The following is an 18,288-nucleotide window of genomic DNA, read 5'->3' as shown; positions in this document are numbered from 1 at the left end:
TCAGTGGATCTGATGCAATGCAGCACAGAAAGACACAGAGCCTCACACTGTAGCCTCTTGCATCTCCTGACTGGCGGTTCCACCTGAACCAACAAGGAAAGGAGATAAAGCCTGACAGTGCAGCACCTTGTAGCTCCTAATCAAAAGCTTCATTGGACCCAACACAGGACAGACATAACACAGTGTGACACAGGGCCTTGTACTGCAGCACCACACAGCCCCCACACCAAGGACAAAAGCTTCAACTCCCATCTTGCCACCCATGCCCACATGTCCAACTAGTGCTCCATCACATTTAGGGCCCGATTATGAGTTTGGCAGTCCTGGGGCTGCCATGGCAGCAGCAACAGTGTTGGACGTCTGACCACTGTATTATGATGCATGTGGTTACATAGATGAAAGACCTGTGTGGTCCTGCACACACCACCAGCAAATCTATACTGCTGCATTGGCAAAATAGGTAAAGGTGTCTGTCAGAGGGCTGACCACCAGTGCAACCACCGGTGGAATCATATGTGGTGTTCCACTGACGTGAATGTGGTGGTCCAACCACTACATCTGAGCAGGCAAGAAGGTAGGCATATAAGGCTGAAACTCACCTGTACTCAGCTTCACACATCCGGTGCCACCATGGAACCAGTTGTAAACTCACTTCTGCTGCTTGTGCTGCTAGATGATGTCCTAAACTGATGCTGTCGTGGATGCAGCCGACAGTGAGCCAAACCTTTTACCAGTTACCTACAACTCTACAGCAAATCAATGCCCGCCATGGCCCTGTCAGGGGGTACGTGTTCCACAGGCAAAAACATATTTTGTGTGCCCCTGTTCAGAGTTGTACTCAATGTTTGACCCATTCACAGCCCTATGACGTCCTCTGTGGCCAGGTCACTGACAGTGCACAGGCACACTATTCTAAATTGTAAATGTGTGTACAACCAATATTCTGGGAAATTCATGTGTCCATAACATTGTGGTACACAATAGCAACTCATCATCAATATCCCACATACAACTCTCAGTGACACCCTCACATTGTTTACATGCCATGCCCTGTTATGATATAAAAGATACATTTAGGTGAATGCGTCATGAAAGTGAATCCCACCTTCTCTGCTACACCTCTGTTATCAACTTCCATACATCACCCACATTTCCAAATAATGCAAGGTACATGGGATACAAAATAATCAGTGTGAGAAACATTCAAAGATCACAATCTAGAGAATCCCACAGAAAAGAAAACTTCTACCATGGGGACCCCTGGAAGACTTGCCCTGGGCCACATACTACTTTGCACATCCCTCAGAACCACTATCTGCACAGGACCTGTGGCTTGGTATATCCTGTGGACAACCAATAGTATAACCAAGAGCCTCATAACAAGGCTGGCGGTCCAAGGACCGCCAGCCTTGCAGTGACTGTTGGACCGCCACAACACATTACAACCTGGTGGGCGGACCCGCCAAGGGACCACCATCCCCACCAAAACTATGGTTCCAGATGGGGTCACAGCAGTCGGAGTTGTACTCAGCCCAGGTGGCACTGAACTCAGCGCCACCTGGCAGATTGCAACTTAGCTTTCCGCCAGCCTTTCCATGACGGGCACCCCACCATGGAAAGGCTTGCAGAAAGCCAGTGCCGGGGCCACAAGGGGGTGACCTACACTGCCCATAACATGAGCAATGCAGGGGCTCTCTTGCCCAGCATCCTCAGAATGTGCACTGTCTGTCTTGCTGTCCTTGGCTCCATGTGGAGTCTTGACTAATGCTGACGCACAGTTTCTGCTGGGCTGTCTGGAGGAAACCTAGGTTTCCTCCGTTCAGCCCAATAGAAACCTTGTGATGTGCTTGGTGGGGGGACCGCCAGGTCCAAGGCCCCAAGTGCCATGCATATGTGAGAAATGTATAAGTGCACGTCATGAAAGCAAATACAGCAGTAACAGCATGAATCACACATTTAGTTAAAGTTGGTGCAAGGTACACACATGAAAATGGATACATGTCCATTAAAATGTATACAAAGGTAGGACAATTGAACACCCTCTGTGCGTGGACAAACAAATCTCTAGCTTACACACATTAAACAAATGTCCAACCTTCATCGTAGGGAGAAGGGGAACCCATTTGATGTTGACATTGGCCAAGTCAAGATGAAATACTTACCATATGAAATGCCACCCAATGCAATGTCAGCTCCAATAAGATTACATCCCACATATCCATCCATTGTACTTTTCTGCTTGTCCTGGGTGACTCCAGCACTGGTTCCAGGTCAAAACATTCTAACCACACCAAATAGATCATCAATCAGGGTGAAACATACAAAACCGTAGTCATACATCACAAAGTATACATGAACATTCAAATGGTAGAAAAGTAATGGCGAGGACAAATGTGTAAAGAAACTGGCAACTTCTTTTTTATTTTAAACAAATAAACACATGTAGGTAAGGCCAAAAGCCAGCCCATTAGAAATATAGATCCAGCAACTGCTGTGCACTTGACCTGCTTCTGACAACACTGCCATGGGAACCTTACTAGGAAGGGGCATATAGTGGGCAGTCAAGGTACCTCAATGATTTCCTTTGAGAGATGGGAGGCAGTTTTGGGATGTGTGGGTTTGGTTTCTTAGGGCAATGGCTGGGTTGAGTGATGGGATCATATGTCACTGCAAGGACTTGAATGTGGAAGGGAAGAATTGGGGTGTGGACAATGTCCCTTTGGCTTTGAGAGAGAGGTGGTTTTTACAGGGCTAAAGTCAAGGGCAAACATCAGGATTTCTTTGGGAAATAAGTAGGGTATCCAAGAGGGATCAGGGTTTCGGAGGTTGAGGAAGTGGAAATTCAGGCTTGTGTGTGTCTGTTGTTGGGGATTATGTCTGGGTGTCTGATGTATGATGTTTCTGTTTTGTTAGTTTCTGTTGTGTGGGTGAGTGTAGGTGTTTGCCTTTCTTTGTGGTGTGTAATGAGGATCTGCTGGGTATGGTAGAAGTGGTGAATGTTTCTGTTGTTGTAGGTGTGGTATCTGGGGGTATGGTAGGAGTGGTGGATGTGTCTGTTGGTGTGGGTGTGGTATCTGGGGTATGGTGTGAGTGGTGGGTGTGTCTGTTGTTGTGGGTGTGGTATCTTGGTGTATGTTGGGAGAGGTGCCTGGGTCTGTTAGTGTGGGTATGGGGCCTGGGGATATGGTGGGTGTAGTGCCTGGGTCTTTTGGTGTGCGTATGGTATATGGGAGTATGGTGGGAGTGGTGGATTGGTCTGTTGTGTGGGGGTTGTGTCTGGAGGAATGGTATGAGTGGTGGATGGGTCTGTGGGTGTGGTGTCTGGGGGTATGGTAGAGGTGGCAGTGGTTGTGAGTAGGGTGAGTGTCTGGTGAGTGGTTACATGCTTGTTTGTTTTATGGTGTTTTTGTTCTCATGTGCTGCTTGAGGCTGTTGAGGTGTGTGGCTGCTTATGTATGAGTGTGCTTGGGACAGGTATGGGAATAGGGAAATTGGATGAGGAATAGGCAGGTGGTGTGGTGGATGTATGGGGTGAACGTACAGCTGTTTGAGGGAGGAGTCCAGAGCCTGAAAAGATCTCTGTAGGGTGGACATGGAACTGTGAATGCCTTCCAGGTAGACTATTACCTATTGCAGATGGCTGCCCTGAAAATGGATGATATTCAGTAGTGCTGTCTGACCTATAGAGATGTTTGTCAGGAGGTCAATACCCTCCTCACTCAGGGCAGCAGAGGAACAGGGGCATAGGGTGAGGTGTCTGAAGTGTAGGAAACGGCTCACTTTTTAGTTAAACAGCCCTAGCCAACTGGGTGGGGAGCAACACAGAGGGTGGAGATTATAGTGGGGGGTGGCAGACAAGGATGGTGTAGGAACTGACCCTACATGTCTAGCCACCACTAAAGAGTTTCCACTGGGACTGGAGCCAGACTCTGATGATGTTGAGTCGGTGTCCACCGTGGCACTCCCCTCACCTTCTGTGCCACTGGGACCCTCCATGTCTGTGGTGTCCCGGACAGAGGTACCATGGCCAGCTACTTTCCCAAAAATGTTGGCCCTGTCTCCTCCACTTGCCTAGGGTGATGCTGAAATGACAAATACAAATTTGGTTATTGCTTGTGCCAGAACACACTTGACCAACACTAAGGATCAAAGAACATTACTATAGTTTTCAGTAGACCTGAGTAACAAAGTCAACCAGAGTGGCTTCAACATTTGCATGGCCACATGCATGTATGCTACATAATCTGTAAACAGTTGCCTAGTGTAAAGTCAAAATCACAGACAACTCCAATTGCTTTAGTAAAGTTGCACAATCACAATACCCATGTATCAAGTAGGAAACATTGTGACCTTGAATGGTTTGAGTCTTATAGCATACCTCAGTAACCTGTTGTCATCAAATTGAATAACAATGCAAATTTTATTTCTATTCATTCCACACAATACCCTGCAATCTGCAAATGTTCATATACCTCATACCACATCATGATGAAATTATGGATAATTACTACAGCACTGTTGCAGCAAGAGGTACAACATCTGGAAGAAGATGACATGAAAAAACATGTGTCATACTGCAGAAACTTCCCAACCATAACTTCCTGAAACGTCCATTGTCAAAATAGTGACATGAATGAAGTACTACTGTAGCTTTACAACACAACATGTGTCACACTGAAAAATACACAGAGACAATCTTCTCAAAATGTCTAGAAGATTTGCCTATAAATATCAACAGCACAATGAATCAGCTAGGCCTAGGCAAATCACCAGTTGTGATTGGAGCTGGTGAGAACTTCCTTCATTCTAACACTGCATAACTAAAATCTTATAGTTCATTGATTGTTGTTTTGGCTCAGTGAAACTCCATTACCTGAAGAGGTGGTTTGATAGGTTTCACAATAGGAAGGCACATCACTGTCCCTAATTTTCATGCAAAACAAATTCCAATGTATTAATGAGCGTACACACTCACATAAGATTCACACATTTCTGTATGTCACTCCCTGATGTATGTCAACAGTAAGTTAATGATCATTCACCATAACCATGTGCAAATCACTAAGTTTAAAATTCAAAATCAATGGCATGGAAATGCACATTGTGAACAAATACTTTAGGTCTGCCTGTCATGTCCTTCATTGCTTCAGTAATTTGACATGACAAATGACATTGAGTAGTGGTTTAGAGCATGTGTGACCTACCAACCAATGTAGACACATTCTTCTCTGTGGTTACGCATGACTGCATAACCTGCATAAACCACTATTTTCTAATTAATTCCTGCATACACACATATGTGATGGAATCAGACATCATCCATGAAGACAGATTGATCATGTGGGAAACAGTAGTGTGAATGATAGTACTAAAGTGAAAGGTACACTTGGCTACATGTAGGCACAAATACTGTTGGCAGCAGTGATGTTAGCTAGCTCATGCAAATGTATATTTCCCACTTACCAAGGGAAATTATTGCTTAGTGACGGCCCCCAAAGTGCATTATATGCCATGTCACATGAATGAGGACCACCATCACATTAAACACAGTAGTGAGGTACCAACACTTATGACACACTGAAGATAAGTGGCCCGTTGGGTACAAATGTCACCCACAACATCAAACAACATGAGTTGATTGGCTGATCTATCACTGTACTCAGCCATGTGTGATAGACTACTATTTGTTGCAGATGGCTGCCCTGCGACTGGATGACGTTCAGTAGTGCCGTATGACCAACAGAGAAGTTTCTCAGAAGTTCAATACCCTCCTCACTCAGGGCAGCAGAGGAACAGTGGCAGAGGGTGAGGTGTCTGGAGTGTAGGACACCTCACCCTACTAGCTTCCTAGCCAACTGGGTGGGGAGCAACACAGAGTGTGGAGATGATAGTGGGGGTAGAAGACAAGGATTGTGTAGGAACTGATCTTGCATGTGTATCCACCACTAGGGATTTTCCACTGGAGCCAGACTCCGACAATCTTGAGTTGGTGTCCACCATGGCACTCCCCTCACCTTCAGGACCACTGGGGCCCTCCATATCTGTGGTGTGCTGAGCAGAAGTACCAGTGCCAACTGCTTCCCCAATGATGTCGCCCCTGTCTCCTCCACTTGCCTAGGGTGATGCTGAAATGACAAATACAAATAGGGTAATTGATTATGCCAGAACACACTTGACCAATCACAATACTCATGTATTGAGCAGGAAACCTTGTGACCTTGAATGGTTTGATTGTTGAACCATACCTCAGTAATCTGTTGTTGTCAAATCACAAAGCAATGGAAAATTTATACCTACTGATACCACACAATGCCCTGCAATCTGCAAAAAATACGTCATACCACATCATGATAAAATGATGGTTAATCAATACAACGTTGATGCAGCAAGAGGTACAGCATCTGGAAGAAGATGACATGGAAAATGTGTCATACTGTAGAAACTTCCCAACTATAACTTCCTAAAATATCCATTGTCAAAATAGTGTCATGAATGAAGTACTAATGTAACTTTTCAACACAATACGTGTCACACTGAAAAATACACTGGAGACAATCTTCTCAAAATGTCTGGAAGAGTTGCCTATAAATATCAACAGCACAATGAATCAATTAGGCCTAGGCAAATCACCAGTTGTGATTGGTACTAGTGAGAACTTCATTCTTACATTGCATAACTAAAATACTATAGTCCATTGATTGTTGTTTTGTCTCAGGGAAACTCTATTACCTGAAGTGGTGGTTCAATGGGTTTCACAATGGGATGGCACATCAGTGTACCTAATTTTCATAAAAAAAACAAATTCCAATGTATTACCGAGTATACACACTCACATATGATTCACACATTTCGGCATGTCACTCGCTGATGCATGTCAACAGTAAGTTAATGATCCTTCACCAATAACCATGTGCAAATCACTAAGGTAAAAATTCCACATCAATGACATGGACATTATGAATGAGTACTTTAGGTCTACCTGTCATGTCCTTAATTGCTTCGGTAATTGGACATTACAAATGACATTGAGTAATGGTTTACAGCATGTGTGATCCATCAACCGATGTAGACACACTCCTCAGTGAAGGCCCCCAAGGTGCACTGTACGCAATGTCACATGAATGAGGGCCTCCATCACGTGAGACACAGTAGTGAAGTGCCTACACTCATGACACACTGCAGATAGGGTACACATGTCACCCACAGCATCAATCAACATGAGCTGATTGGCTGATTGATCACTGTACTCAGCTGTGTGTCTGCTTAATAGAGCATATTGGTAGTAGACTGGTCTCTGTTGTGTACCTGGTCATTTGGACATTAGGCAAGGCACATCAGTATGCACCTACTACCAGACCTACACAAACATCAACTCTTCTTGTGCATCACACAATGGCCACCTCCAATATTCAGGGGGGTGGTTGCTTTCCAACACATAAAGGTGACAATGTAATATGTGTGAATCTGCCTTGGACTCATCCTCTGGTAGCTACTGTGATTCCCTCAAAAGCCCATCAAGCACCCGGCAGGCCACCACCAGTATGCAGGCCATTAGGGGAGTCAGGGTCAAGCTTACACCACCTCCATGTTGGGAGGACAGTCCCAGCTGGATCGTCATGAGCTTCCAAGCCCTGTGTCTCAGGTCCTCCCACATTTTCCAACAATGGACCCTGCGTTGGCGATAGGCCCCCAGAGTCCGCACCTTCCAGGCGATGGCTTTCCTAATGGCATGATTCTGATGGACGTTGACCTGTATGGATACAATAGACGAATGAAGAGATCAGAATTGCATAGTTTAGGATATCTGTTTGGTTAACACACATTTTGTAGACAACTAGAACAAGCATTTCTGATTTGTTAACACAGTACATGTGGAAATGGCAAATACTGATAAGTACAGGGACATACCTACACAGTTTTGTAGTCATCTGCTGACTAGCCACAACTCTGGCCATGACCTACACTGACTAATCAAGCCCACTAATATCATGTAGCTCAGGGCCAACCAACATGTACTGTGATGGGAGCCACTATGAAACACAATACACCGTTGTGACCTTATGAAGGGTAAACTACTTGTGCATGAATGTACAGGCACCTTTACATCCAGGCACATTGACCTGTTGCAAATGGTCCATTCAGGCTAATATCAGAGTCAAGACTACACCCTAAGACTTAGGTCACATTGAAAGGTCTGGCATGGGTATCACTGAGAGCTTCCTTTCTGTGGATGTATGGACATGTGGACTATATAATGGAATCTAAAGTACACCTGATTAAGTTTGTGTGGTATGTACTGTTATCACAGGACACATCTTTTACCATATGTGGAACTCTTACAGGGATGACATTCAACTTGCCAATGTATGTTTGGTCTGATTGGCACAATGTAAAAAAAGCTAGTGATTCACATGTAATGACCTCTCCAGAACTAACCAAATATCTTTACTGTATATTTGTCACTTGTGCAAGAGGTCAGTACAGTGCAAACATGACATAGGGAAACGTGACACTAGACCTGTGGGAGTAAGGGGCCTGTCAGTAGTAAATGTTACACAATGACAATGTGGGTCAGTGGAAAGATGTGGCAGGTCCGGGGGTTACCTCAGTCACCATTCCAAATGTAGATATTGTAAAAACGTTCAAGCCTACTATTAGGTCTGAAGACTCAATTTGGGAACATGCAAGGTTCTGCAGGTCTACAAGGAGTTTACCCTCTGCATCAGTTGCATTGCCACAGTAACTCTGCCCCAGCCTAGGCTATGACCCCTAACGGGAACACTTTTGACAGGCCTTGCTCTCTGTAGGTTGAGCATACTGAACCAACATGAACATCAAATTCCCATCACTTAAATGCATTACAGTACATCTTGTGGCAAGCCTATATGTGAACTCCGGGTTGTATGGCACTCTGAAGGAGCCCGTGAGGTTTTGCTAACTGTCAGACACCAGTTTGACAAGGCCTGATCTGGGTGATATATGGGACTGTACACATTGCTAACACCCTCCTCAACTGCTTGTAACAGTATACATAAACAGCTCATGCTGTAAAGCAAATACATTATTTTTCTCATTTACCATCATGTGATCATCATACATATCATTGTTCCCCTAAAATATTTACTTACATATATGTGTGAATCCAATGGAAGGAGGATCTAGGGTTTATCACACATGACATAACACAATGGGCATTTGAAATACACAAAGTACAGGGCTCCACATTCCATGACATGTACATCCTAGGTATGGAACACAAAATGTAACTTCAGTCATCCCAAAAATATCTGGGAATCAGAGGCACATGGTAGCCTGTGGGAAAGGAAAGGATGGTGTTGAACGTATTCAAAAATGTATGTGAGATAGTATCCTGTTTCTCTTGTGAGCCATGAAGCTGACCATACTGAGGAAGGACCTCATCAACAAGTTTCTCCAGCTTCTCTGAAGGGAAGGCAGGAGCCATCTACCTGCTTGGCCTGGCATGATTGCTCCCAAAGGCGGCACATAGCAGCTAAAGTAGCAGAGGCAGTGTCTGGAGGGAAGTGAGTTTTTTTTCAAACCACAGCACACATATATGCCACTTACACAGTCATCACCATAGACGTGCGAAGCCATTGGTCTGCGACCATCACAGTCAACAGTATTAGCCTATGGCTGGGACTGCCGTGGATGAACCCGCCCACTGCACGTTTAACTTCCTCCGGTAGCAGAAGCTTACAAAAGTCCAATATACAAGGTCAGGCATCTGCCATTTTAGTGGTTGAAATTACAGTATTACTAACTGGCAAATGCATCACTACCACTAGGACTGTGTTGTAACATGTACACATTTTTAATACTCCAATGATGTGTTATTTCTAGTACACAATCATTAGTGAAGTGCATTACGGGTCATAAATGCCATATAACTGCGGTGCACTGTACACTGCTGGTGACGGTATTGTGGGAGGAGAAAACATAATTTTCAATGAAAAGGTGCACAGGAGGGCATTATAAGTGCATGATGTGCACATATGTCTTGTAGACACATGTAGACAACAATGGGAATCATAGTTGGATCTTTGGGAGTAGACAATTGAAATGTGTGTAATGGTTTTTCAGCTAGTTATGTTTGGTCACATCATTTTTGTCTCACTCATAATATATGGACACTGTGACTGATACACCTATTTGTTTGATTCCACACATATGTACCCTGGGAGAGGGAGGAGACAACCTCCAGTGTACCGTCCATTTCCGGACCTTCAGACCATGAAAGAAATGGATGTAATGAAACAATTTTATCCGAATAGGCAAACTACACGAGCCGGGTCTCATGCCTCAAAACACTAATCCAAAGAGTATAGCACCCATTGTGAGACTCATGGCAGTATTATACTTTCTGGCCACAGGGTTCTTTCATTATACAGTGGCCATATTTGGTGATATGTCACAACCTATATTCAGTAGTGTTTTAAAAGACGTGCTATCAGCAATGATGGAAAAACATTGACAGCTTCATCAGGTTCCCCAGATGTGAAGATTTAGCCAATGTGAAGATTAACTTTTATGGATTTGATCACCTTCCACGGGTGGTGGGAGCTATTGATTGCACCCATATTACATTAGTGCCACCGCATGCAAGTAAAAAAGTGTATCAAAACAGGAATCACTTCCATTCTATCGATGTGCAAGTTGTCTGCTTGCCAGATCTGTACATTCAATTGCCCCGACCGGGTTCCCAGGTTGAGCCCATGATTCCTTTGTAATGCAGAACAGCAACATACCCCAGCTGATGTCACAACTGCAACCGGAGAGGCCCTGGCTTGTTGGTAAGTAAGATCTGTCCTAGCTTTGTGTGCGCGATGTCAGGTGCTATCTTCAGGAAGTGTGTGACTTATTGTAGCTCTTATATCTCATTTCAAAACAAGAGACTCAGCATATCCCAACTGTCCTTGGTTGGTAACACCGCTGAGGAATCCAACTATGCCAGGGGAAGTCTGCTTGAATGATGCCCATGGAACACACAGCGGCCAGTTAAGCAGGCTTTTGGGCTCCTGTAGACCAGATTTTGCTGTCTTGACAAGACTGGGAGAGCCCTCCTCTACTCACCTGGCAAGGTGTGTCAGATCACTGTGGACTGCTGCATGCTTCATTACATCGCCCTGAGAAGGAACAAACTTTACATCGCAGAGGAAGAAGAGCTTGAGGTGCCACAGGGTAAGGATCCTGAAATGCCAAATAATGATTATAGTCGTTAAGAGGAAGGAGCTGATTTGCAACAAGACTTCATTGACGACTTCTTCTCATGAGTGTAAGTTTGTCATGAGATGTCATGACTTTGCACAATGAGCTCTTGTTGTGATGATGTGAGGAGTATGTTTTTGGAAACGTGTTAGGAAGCATGAGCTCTTGAAAAATCTGGCAAAGGGCGTTTGGTGTTGAAGCTTTTGACACATTCACATTTAAGTAAATGTTCCTTTGTTTATGTCAGATTTTTGCTGTGGACTACGTTTTCCAGATGTTTGTTAAGTGTATGTATGGTTTCAGAACTATACTCTTTGTTTTTGTGTTTGTTTCAGTACCTTCACCATGGCATCTTAATTTCAACATTTCAGAGTTGTGACATTGGCAGGTATTTGATGCTTTTGGGACATATGAAGTGGACATGGATTGTTCCTGGGAATGTATGTCATAGACTTTGGGTGTACAAGACCCTTACCAAGACAGCTTGCACAGTGATAGGATGGAAATCAAGGAGACTCCATTGGACTTGTTCCTTGTCATGTGGTGGCCATGATGCATTATGTGTGTCATCATGTGGTCAGTATTTATGTAGTTGTAAGACAAAACATGTTAGTTTTACTTCACATTGGCTAAAAACCCTTTTTTTTAACTGTATGTAGCTGTTGATGTGTTTCATCGTTGTAGACCAAAGTGCCTATAGCACATCACTGGTAGTTGTTTGAGGCATAGCACCAGATGTAGAAGCACTGGACTGTAATGACCATGTGATCAGGATCTGTCTGAATGTTTCATTATGTGATGTTGGATTCAGTTTTGTGAAGTAAGTGATATGGCTTCAGCTGATGAAATCAACCAAATTAATTTTTGCCTGTTCTACAGGACAATTTCTAATATATCCCTTCATTCCATGTTCTGGAGGTCTGTGCCTGTAATTTGATCACTTATGCAGTGCGATTCAATCATGTTTGATTTTCTATGTATCTTATATCTTGCCAGCCTATGATTTTAACACTGTAAAAAAACCTTCTTAGACTTGTTTGTATGTGTTGTTGTGGCATGGTTGTGATCCTGAACTAAACATTGTGTACATGCAACATATCCTTGTTTCCACAAGCAGCTTGTGTTGTCTTTGTGTAGTTTACGTAGTCTTACCTATCTACACTGCTAAACGGGAAGTTTACTACAAAAGATAATGTGTTTGTTCCTTATGAATTTATTGTAGTGTTAAAGTTAAAGACATACGTGGTGCGAACACAAGCATACATAAAACATGAAGGAGTCAGTCCTGGTGAATGAAATCATAGATGCCAAATCATCTGAATTCCAAAGTCCAAATTAATTCTCTCATCAGGAATGGTAATGTGTCCAGAATTAGTCCACAGAGTGAATGTGTTACACACAAAGGAGAACATTAAGGTTGATAAGGTTGATGTTTCTTGCTGGCAGTGGTGTCTTACCATTTGTACCTCCTGGATTTTTGCATGGCCGTCCCCACTTGCGAGGGGAGGGGGGGGTTCAGCTGCTGCAGAGGCAGGGGTATTTGACAGTGTTTCTTCCACAATCCAACATAAGAATATACAGCCACCCTCACCCCCTAGTCCTTCCCTGACACCCCCACCCCCCTACTACCCCCAAAGGTGGCAGGACCCCCCTCCCCACCCCTACCACCGACATCACTACACAGACACACACCTGACACGCATGCAGACACCACCAACACACATACCCGCACACACACGAACAAACATGCCAACAGACACACACACAGTCATACACACACACCCACATTCAGACATACACGCACACATCCATACAGACATACATACTGGCAGACAAGCACACATTTCCAAATGCACTACACCCCTGCATGCATACACGCACTCACACACCCCCTCTTCATACTCACACGCACACCCCCATACACGCACACAACACACAACACCACCCACCCCCTCCCCTAACGGACGATCAACTTACCTGGTCCGTTGATCCTCCGGGATGGGACGGGATCCATGGGGGCTGCTCCGCCGCCAGCACCCCGTCAACAGAACACCACCCGCCGAATCACGTAATGTGAGTCGGTGGGCGGTGTTCTGTTGACGGGGCGGTGGAGGTGAAGCAATCTCTACTTCCCCGCCGACCGCCAGTATGGCTGCTGGCGGCTCTCCGTCCAGAAAAGGACAGAGGGCTGCCAGCAGTCATAATTCGCTGAGCTAAAAACCGCCAGCACTGGCGGTCTTCAGCACGGCGGTCCCTCGGCGGTCTTGTGAAAAGACCGCCAAGGTTGAAATGACCCCCCTAGTGTTTCTTCCACAGGCAGGTCCTCCTTTCCTGTGTCTGCCACAGATGTAGAAGACCTTGATGTATTTACACCACAGGAAGAGGTAGATAGTGGTGAAAAAGTCCTGCCCAGGGTTGTATGGATGTCAATCAGCACCCCTGTTAGGATGCCCATGTTGACATTTTGGGCCTCCATATGTTGGTACATGTTTCTCTGCAGATGCTTGATTTCCTGGAGTTCAGTTACTACCTGGCCCATCATGCCTTGCAACTCCTGATGGAGCCCAAAGACTTGGCTGATGGTGTCCTGGTCATGAGTAGCCCAAGTGGCCTCACTTTGACAGCCCACAGCATCCCTCCCACAAGCTCAGTCTCCATGAGCCTGTGCCCTTGGCCCAGGGTGCCCTATCAGTCTAGGTTCCTCTGTGTCTGTGGTGATTTGCACTTCAGGATCCAGGACTAAGGGGCACAAAATTGTACTGACTGTGCTAGGTAAACAGGTGGGGGGTATGTGGCTGGATAGTTGTTGGAGCAGCTGGGATGGGAGGTGTTGGTGTGGGATAGTGAGACTCACTTTTGCTGTCTGATCAGGCTGACCAAATGTGCCAGGTCCGTCATCCACAATCACATGTCCAGAAGCGTTGTCATCCCTGAGGGCTTCATCTGGATGGGGGAGGGGGTTGGGAGTCTGTTCAGTAGGCAATGTCTGCCCAGGTGCTGTGACAGTTCGAACTTTTCAGAAAGAGAGTAGATTGTTATTGGTGGAAGTATGGAATCTACATCCAAATTGTTATTGTCACAGTAAGTAGACACCAAAGAAAGTGCTAAAAGGTAGGATTTAATATAGTGATAGAATTCCCTGGTTATGAAGTTGTTTACAAGACATTTGATGAGGTTACAAAAACAGCTCATTAGGTGTGCTGATAACTTGCATTTTGGATTATGGAATGAACATGTCATTTGACAAACAGTTAAGGCAACACAGCGGAGGAGTAAAAGGTGTTAGTTGTATCAGATACAGGTGAACACACAACTTGGTTGTACATGTAGCAGAAGACATCATGCTAGCAGTGCAGAGTCAATGGGTTACCTGCCACTTCCAATAGGCTGAAACAGCTTAATGTCTTATAACTACTTGATGTACAAGGTTTGTATGGTGGCATTCAAGCCATCAATAGTGTCATTTGGGGTTGCCAGGACAACATCAAGCTAGATAGGCATACACATCTCAGAGTTAAGCATGATATACAGATTGCTCAGTCCATGATGAGTGAACATCAGTTGTGACATGGCTAACAATTGTCATTGGGCAAGTGCAAAATGGCCTCTTGTTTGAGGGCCTTATGGTAGTTGTAGTCATGTCACTTTCAGACTCCCAGCAGTAGACCAATGATTAACTCCATTATTAGTGAGCATCAGCTGTGACATGGCTAACAAGTGTCTTGGGCAAGTGCAAAATAACCTCTTGTTTTCTGTTACAGAACAAGGCCTCATGGTAGTTATAGTCATGTCACTTTCAGACTCCCAACACTAGACAAATGGTAACTCCATGATGAGTCAATATTAGCTGTGATATGGCTAACAAGTGTCTTTGGGCCTGTGCACAATGGCCTCTTGTTCTGAATTACAGAAAGAGGGCTTCATAGTAGTTATAATTATGTCATTCTCTCAACTTACCAACACATGACAAATGTTTAGTCTGGCATACCTGTTCCAACACTGAAGTTAGGTTGGACCATACATTTACATGTTGACACATACCATGGGTCTGGGGATGATCTTTTGATATGAAAACACTTACAGGCCCCACTGCAACATCCGGCATGTGATGGAGATTGATACACATGATATTATAAACAACAATACACAGTGACAATTTACAGTCTCTGATATTTTGAGTATTGCAGGTTATGAAAGTAGATGAACAACACAATGGTACAATCTGAGATGTGAGCATACAGGACATTGAAGTTTTGTGACAGGTGTTGTGGTGTGACTTACCTAACTCTTCTCCCCCAGCTATTTCTGTCAAGCCCTCTGGATGCAGGTTGGCCAAGACCTTCTCCTCCTAGGGAAAGAGTTGTAATCAGGCGTTTGGAGGACCAACACAATTCTTCAGTGACTACATGTGTTGCTTTAAGACCATGAACGCACCTTCCCCCCAGCTCATTTCCCCTCTTCTTAATTTCTTCCTTTGTGCACAAGGTGGTTCCTACAGCATTTACTCTGTCAACTGTCCTTTGCTACATTTCCATTTTCCTACTGAAAGGAATATGTTGGACTTAGGCTCCAAACAATTGTGGCTCTACTCTCTGATTTCATCCACCATGACTCTCAACTCATCCTCAGAAAAACGTGTATTTTTGGGGCGTGACATCACTGAAATTAAAGCGGGTGACTGTGACAAACTAAACAAGACAAGTGATTTTTGGGACAAAATATAAATAATTAGAAGAAGTGTGTCAAAGGTGTTACACCAAGTAGTGTGGTATCTGTTTTGCTGTGCTGCAGTGGAGAGGCAAAGGATCATGGTCTGGGATGGGGTGTGTTTTATAGTGTGATTTGCCAATTGGCCAATAGATATCAGCTGTGTTGTTTTTTAATCCATCCAATGGGTGCTCTTCTGGTGCTTTGCTATGAACATACCACAACGTGCATCAGCTAACCGCTGCAAGGGGGCCGCCATGTCAACTATGTTTTTGTAATAAGCTCGGTGACTGGCAGCGGTTATGATGGCAATGGACTACGCACTGCCAACATTGCAGCCAGCCGTGTCGCTTGCGGGGAGCAAAATCACTACACAGTCAGTGGTTCAACTTGCATACATCGTAATATGGTGGGTGGAAGGCTGCTGGTGCAGCGGTCTTCTTGGGCCTGCCACTGCGGCGGTCTGGTGGTCAGATCCCCAAACTCATAATCATGGTCTTAGTCTCAAGTTTTGACTTTGTCCTGGTGTTAGAAATGGGGTCTCTGGTTGGCAATCAGTTTGCACTCTATCCAAGCAGGGACCCTTACTGTAGCCAGGGCAATGGAGATACACACCTAAAATAACCCCTGTTCACTCCCTTGGTCGATTGGCACAAGCAGTCAGCCTTATCTCAAAGGCAATGTGTAAAGTATTTATACCAAAACACACAGAAATATGGTAAAAACACTACACCAGTAGACACCACACCAGTTTAGAAAAATAGCCAATAGATATCTAAATCAAACAAGACAAATATGACAAAAATCAAACATACATAAGAAAGGTTGTGTATTTTTAAAGTAAAAAAGTCTTACTCCATAGAAAACAATTGCAATGTTGTTGTTAAACGAAGTACCTGGTTTGTGTCAAAAATAAAGCTGCACAGGCAGGCGTGCGTCGAAAAAGACAGCAATGTTTCATTTTTCTCTCCAGTAAGGGAGCAATGCATAGATTTCCAGACAGGGCACTTCGGGTCTGTGCAGGTTCATGATGATTTTTGATGCCCAGCGATGATGCATGTGAAATCCGGCTGCACGGTGATGGAAAACCGCGCTACGTGGGCTTTGTGTTGTTTTCAGCAGCTGCAAGTGGGTGTTGCATCATTTCTCCAGCCACAATGCAGGTGATGCATCGATTTCCCAGTCGTGATGTAAATCTTGCGTTGATTTACGCCACAAGGCGGGTGGTGCGTCATTATAACAGCCGAGTTACAGGTGGTGCATCAAACTTTTCCCTGCACGTCTTCCTGTACGTGGATTTCAGTCCCTTTTCTACCAGCTTCACCTTTCAAGGGCCCAGGGACTTGATAAAGCATCATTTAGCAGGGCAGGAGACTCAGCAGAGAGTCCTGGTGCTGGCAGAGGAAGTCTTTGATGGCCCTGAGACTCCAAAACAGGAGGCAAGTTCAGTCCAAGCCCTTGGAGGCAGTCCACAAGCAGGAATATACCACAAAGTCCAGTCTTCGTCCCCTTTATCAGGCAGAAGCAGCAACTGCAGGATAGCCCAACACAGCAAAGTCACAGGCAAAGGGGCAACACTTCTCCTTCAGCTCTTCAGCTCTTCTCCTGGCACAAGTTCCTCTTGAATCCTTGAAGTAATCTAAAAATCAGGGGTTTTGGGTCCACTACTTATACCACTTTCTTCCTTTGAAGTTGGCAAACTTCGAAGGAAAGTCTCTGTTGTTCACAAGATCCTCCCTAGCCCAGGCCTGCCCCCATACACATACCAGGGGGTTGGATAGTGCAATGTGTGAGGACAGGCACAGCCCATTCAGGTATAAGTGACCACTCCTCCCTCCACTCTTGCCCAGATGACCCATCAGGATATGCAGGCTACACCACAGCACCCTTTGTGTCACTGTCTAGTGGAGATTCACAACCAACCCAACTGTCAGTCTGACCCTGACATGGAATACACAAGCAGGCAGTGTCACAGAATGGTTTAAGCAAGAAAATGCCCACTTTCTAAAAGTGTCATTTTCAAACTGACAATCTAAAAAACAACTTTACCAAAAGATGTATTTTTAAATTGTGAGTTCAGAGACCCCAAACTCCATATCTTTATCTTCTCGATAAGGGAAACTGCACTTAAAAACTATTTAAAGGCAGCCCCTATGTTAACCTATGAGAGAGATAGGCCTTAAAATGGTGAAAACCGAATTTGGCAGTATTTCACTCTTTGGACAAGTAAAACACACAAGTACATGTTCCACCTTTAAAATCCAATGCACCCTGCAAATGGGGCTACCTCGAGCCTGTAGAAAAAGGGAAGGTTTGGGCCTGGCAAGTGGGTACACTTGCCAGGTCGAATTGGCA

Source organism: Pleurodeles waltl, chromosome 8, assembly GCF_031143425.1.
Source record: "Pleurodeles waltl isolate 20211129_DDA chromosome 8, aPleWal1.hap1.20221129, whole genome shotgun sequence".
Taxonomy (NCBI): Eukaryota; Metazoa; Chordata; class Amphibia; order Caudata; family Salamandridae; genus Pleurodeles; species Pleurodeles waltl.
The sequence above is the reverse complement of the archived record's forward strand: the minus strand, read 5'-3'. Positions refer to the sequence as shown.